The 5,799-nt window shown below is 37.3% G+C and overlaps 1 non-coding gene across 1 annotated transcript; it reads right to left on the bottom strand.

The window, feature by feature from the left end:
• Window positions 1-4,586: 4,586 nt before the first annotated feature.
• trnan-guu (transfer RNA asparagine (anticodon GUU)) lies at window positions 4,587-4,660 on the bottom strand. The gene has a single exon. It is a non-coding gene; the product is annotated as a tRNA-Asn (tRNA).
• Window positions 4,661-5,799: the final 1,139 nt, after the last annotated feature.

Below are 5,799 nucleotides of genomic sequence, written 5' to 3'. Positions count from 1 at the left end.
CTTGTGCACAATATGCACATTTATGTAGGATGCATTAAACTGATCAAAAGTAAAGACATTTATAATGTTACAAAAGATTTCTATTTCAAATAGGGCTGCACAATTAATCGAATTTCTAATCGCGATTACAATTACATAATCGTTCAAACCGGCAATTAATTGTTCTTTCTACAGGTTTTCTTAAGGCTTTTTTCGTTATTTTGATTTTAGTTTTAGTATAAAATTCACAGCACTTGTATATATTGTTCTCCTCATTTGTAAGTCGCTTTGGATAAATGGGTCTGCTACATAATTAAATGATTAAATGTAAATTTTTAAGTTATTTTTTTATTTAAAGAAGAAAACAATCCAATGTATAGTTGACATTTGAGGCGTAATACTATAGAAAAGCAATAAAAGTTTACATAATTCAGTGTAAATTGTGGTAATCGTAATTAATAATCGCAATTACAATTTCAAGGGAATAATCGATAATTATGATTTTTGTCATAATCGTGCAGCCCTAATTTCAAATAAATTCTGTTCTTTTGAAATTTGTATTCATCAGAGAATCCTGAAAAATGTTTCCACTAAAATATTAAGCATCAGCAGATATAGTCACATAGAAAACAGTGTAATAATATTTCACAACATTACTGTTTTTGCTGTATTTTTGACCAAATAAATGCAGTGTTGGTGAGCAGAAGATGTTTCTTTCAAGAACATTTTAAAAATATCTCACCACCCCAAACTTTTGAACAGTAGTGCATGTCAATTATGTTTGAAATATTTATCCTTGCATATTGATTTACTTGCAATTTATGTTTAGTATGCAAAATACGGGCAAGTATGCAGTACACTAGTATTTCGTTCTAAACATTCCATATTCACTGTTCATTATTTTTTTAGGAGAGCTCATTGGAGTGGACTATCTGCTCAGGCAAATGGGACAGCCGCCTCAAACGGTGGACCCAGACGCTGAGGAGACCATCCAGCTGCTGGAGGATGTTAATGATGAAGGGCAGGAGGACGAGGGGTTTGATGAAGATCCGACTCTGAGTTTATTCCTTGATGATCCACAAGCCTTTCCCTCCACCCTGTTCACAGCTGAAGATGCCCCAGTTCAGAGCCCTGTGGTACATCTATATACGCACCATGAATGCAAGAGTTTATAAAGTAGAACATTTACATTAACATAATACAACCACCGGTTGATGCAGCCATAAATATTTAGTCAGTCTTTCCTTAAATAATGATTTGTGTTTTTTGTTCAGCTGCATTGTAAGCTTCATACCAGAGAAATTATTTTAATTAAATTTTCAACAAATTTCACGTAAAAACGAATGCCATAGTAATAATATGTGACCCTGGACCACAAAACCAGTCATAAGGGTCAATTTTTCGAAATTGGGATTTATACATCATCCGAAGGCTGAATAAATAAGCTTTCCATTGATGTATGGTTTGTTAGGATAGGACCTAACATATAATATTTGACCGAGATACAACTATTTGAAAATCTGGAATCTGAGGGTGCAAAAAAAAAATCTAAATATTGAGAAAATCATCTTTAAAGTTGTCCAAATGAAGTTATTAGCAATGCATATTACTAATCAAAAATTAAGTTTTGATATAGTTACGGTAGGAAATTTACAAAATATCTTCATGGAACATGATCTTTACTTAATATCCTAATGATTTTTGGCGTAAAAGAAAAATCTATATTTTTGACCCATACAATGTATTGTTGGCTATTGCTACAAATATACCCCAGCGACTTAAGACTGCTTTTGTGATCCAGGGTCACATTTGTTAATTTGGAAATATTGAAATTACATTATTAAAATTATATCGTCTTTATCTAGTTATATAGTTTTGTTACAATAATTGTAATTATTATATTTATATAATTGTATTATTATATAGAACTCTTATGTTGTATATAACAAAATTATTGTGCTACAGTAAGCCTTTCTGTGTCAATTTCTTGTGCTAATTTCTGTTCGGAGCCTGTTGAGTTTTCGGGTTATAATATGTGATTGGAATTTAAAGTTATCTCAAAGAATTGCATATGATGTTATTTTTGTCATCTTTTGCTTTTTCAGACGGTGAAAAAGGAGAACCCGTCAGGCTTGGATCAGGTAGACAGACTCACTGAATATCTTGTGGATCTGAGGACAGAGAATCATCTCAGCAGCCAGCAGGTATGAAACATAAATCAACACTTACTTGAAAAAATAAATGTGTTTACATAATATAATTTAAACATTTGTGAGTGGGCTGTGTTTCTTATATAATCAAGTTTTTATGCATCGGTGTCAATCCATGCCAAAAACATTTACATAGCTTGATGAGACTATAGAAAATAGTCATGATAAATGAGGAGTAAGTTTGTCTGAAGCCCAAAAATAAAAACATGTAGATTGTGTGGGCCTGATCATTTTATGCATCCTCAGATGAGATGTTACGTCACTCATCCACACCACAGCTGCTATCAGCTGTCTAAAACATGACAGAATCACGTTAGTGACCTGTTAAACCATACTAGCAATGTGTTAAAGCGTACTAGAAGCATGCTGGTAATGGCTAAAACATATTATCAACATGCTAACAATCATGTTAGCAACTTGATAGAAACATGGTAGCGACACACGTTAACATCCACATCTGTTTAGGTCAGTGATATTGTGGCGCTGTGGCAGAACCTGTCTGAGCTCAAGAAACAGCAGACGAGCTCAACAGCTTCACCTCTGCAGCGCTCTGAGCACTGCCGCCTCGTGGACACCATTTTACTCATGCTTCGTGAGATCCACAGGGGCCCGGGCGAGGAGGTATGGTCCCTGATTTTACAGGATTACTGCAAGATACGCCGGCTGATCCTGGCTAAATGTGAGTCGGAGCAGTCTGATGCAGTGGCGTAATCAACCCCATGCTGCCGCAGGAAAACAAGCTACACCGAAGAGGCCAGCAGTAGATATAGCCAAATTTCCAGCTGTCCGACCCAAGCTAGCAGCACAAACGCAGCCTGTCGTCCAGCTTCTCCCTAGGAAGCCTTTGGGGACCTTCGGCCCACAGTCGGCCTCGACCCTCACCGTGGTTGCGATTCCACAACACCTTGTTCCTCCACCCCCGGCCACGCTTTTGTTCATCGCCTCAGCTCCTCACATCGTCCCACCTTAGAGCAGACCTGGCCCTCAGCGTCCCGCCGCTCCGCGCACATACGACAGGAAGGTAGAAGCCAACACCCGCAAGAAGTGCGGGGCGTTCAGGACGGCTGCGACCGGACACAGTCAATATAGAGCCTGCCACAGAAACCCTGTCCAAAGAGCAGTGGCTTGAGAAAATGAGAGGAAAGTAGATTTACAGTGTGTTTTTTGTAATTATCCTTTGCATATGTGTGTATATTGTTTGTGTGTGTGGTTTTATTACAGTCTGGCTAATTTGAATAAAAAATGATCTTGTAGTTCACAGAGCAGCAAGTGGTCTCTTATCAAACACTCCTTTTAAAATTATTTTTGTTTGCTCTCAAGTAAAATATCTATATGTTCTACAGTGAAATGTATGCATTTAGCATTATTTATGGCACACAAAAATACATTTAAAAGCAAAAAAATTATATATTGTGAAATATATCATTAAAATGATGTTTGCTGAGGAATTGCTTCACAAGCCGGAATCTTTCAGTAGAAAAGCAAGCGGTTATTTATCAGACACAACCTGTCACCACTAGGAACCCGCTTTTCATGTTGCTTATCACATGCTAAAGATGGTAAAACAGGAGGTAAAACATGCTAGCAATGTGCTAAAACAGGATAGAGACATGCGTCAAATGTTAAAATATGCAGCACTCAGCTATTTAACGTATTAAAATATGTTAAAGCATGCTAACAAAACCTAAGAACGTGCCGGAAACATGTTAACAATGCCTAGCAATCCCAGCGGAGGACTTATTTGTGGTTTCTTAGCAGTTTGATGAGGTCTAATGCGGTTTGAAGTAGTTTAATATGGTCTGACCGAGTTTTTATTGGCCTGTCTGACTTCTCCAAGTAAAACCTTCAAACTCAAAACTTTAAAAAGTTATTTTAAACTCTCAGAGATGGTTTCGTCAAGCCAACATTAAACGTTGTTGTCAAACTTTACTCATCTACTGTGTTGGACTGCACTGTCATCTAGTGGACATTCTACAAAGCCATCATACATGGGCTTAAAAATAATTTCATCGAGTTATGATATATACTAAAATATTATATTTATTAAAACTGTAATGCATATATGGTGTATTTAAGAAAGCATGAAGCATTTGCATTAAAATAGGCTTGTAAAATCTTAAAGCCTTAAGATGTGAAAAGTCAGGTAAAAAAGTCATATGTCGTAGCTAAGCGTAAAAACTTCAAATGCTTTTCTGAAAAACGAAAACAGAATCAGCTATATTTGATTCCTGTACGATGTTACAGTTCCAGCAATCCTACCGACTAAAATCCAAAAGCTGATTTCGTCCCTGGATCATTTATGAGCCCACTAGATGGCAGTGGTGTAAAGCATAAGCACATTCGTCTCTGAGTTGGTTCACACCGTTAGGTGGCAGTCGTATAAAGCATAAAGATTTTCGTCCCTGGGTGGGCTCGAACCACCAACCTTTCGGTTAACAGCCGAACGCGCTAACCGATTGCGCCACAGAGACGAGTGTGCATGCTTGATCGGTTCGCGAACGAATCGTTATTTCGATTTTAGTCAATTTTCTAAAGTTTCTCACTTTGAGACATGCCTTCCAGTCCCTACGACTCGAAATGAACCAATATCCCGCAGTATTCGTGACTCCTGTAACTCCAGCAGCACTGAACCATGCAGCAGACCGAGAGAACCGATGAGCACGAGCAGATATACCGAGCATGCAACTACCGAACGACCGGTGCTCGAGTCGCCACTACACTGGGGCGAATTTGACGGAATTAAGTTTATTTAACAGACACGACTTACTGGAAAGTGCAAATGCAACTCCATTACTTGAGTGAAAGTCCAGATACTGCTGGTCAAATATTACTCCATTACAAGTGAAAGTTGTAAAGACAGATTTTTACTCAAGTAAAAGTACAGAAGTACTTGCTTTTTAAAGTACTTAAGTACCAAAAGTACATTTCCCTTTTTATGTCAATGCACTGTTTTATTATTGTTGTATGTCATACTTGCAATACTTCTGAAGAACTTACAATACATTACACCTGCTGAATACACCGACTAGCTTGTAGTATCTTTGGAATAAAGAGCTTTTAGAATGTTAAAAACCTATGGGGGGAAAAAACTAAACACAAAAACATTATTGAACACCCCTACCCACTCCCACAAAAGCAGGATGGTAGAGATCTCACACAGTTCTGGACACATCTATGTGTAGCCATTCATCCACATTTGAACCGAGTGGACAGTGAAATCCTGTAAATACAGAGTGATGAGGAAGATAAAAAAATCAACCCTGATTTAAAACCCAGCAACACAACTGTAGCTGTGCAACTTTACAACAGCAACACTGCTTTAACAAAAAAGCAAAACAGCAAGATTTATTTGACATCAAAACAAACATTTTAAAAATGCTGTCTAATCGCTCTCGCTGTACTTTAATGTCACACACAGAACAGTCTGTGCAGTGCTGCTTCAGTCAAACACCTTTTGTGTTTTATTATGAGACGCACAACAGTTCTTCTGTGGCTTTATAGGTGATATTTTCACGTACACAATTTAGCAAAATCAGACAATATTGTGTCTAATATATACCACAATATTACCTTCTTATTATTGAATTGTTGTAAATAAATATCACATTTG

This window comes from Sinocyclocheilus grahami, unplaced genomic scaffold, assembly GCF_001515645.1.
Source record: "Sinocyclocheilus grahami isolate Dianchi unplaced genomic scaffold, SAMN03320097.WGS_v1.1 scaffold481.1, whole genome shotgun sequence".
NCBI lineage: Eukaryota > Metazoa > Chordata > Actinopteri > Cypriniformes > Cyprinidae > Sinocyclocheilus > Sinocyclocheilus grahami.
This window is presented reverse-complemented; position numbering and strand designations above follow the sequence as displayed.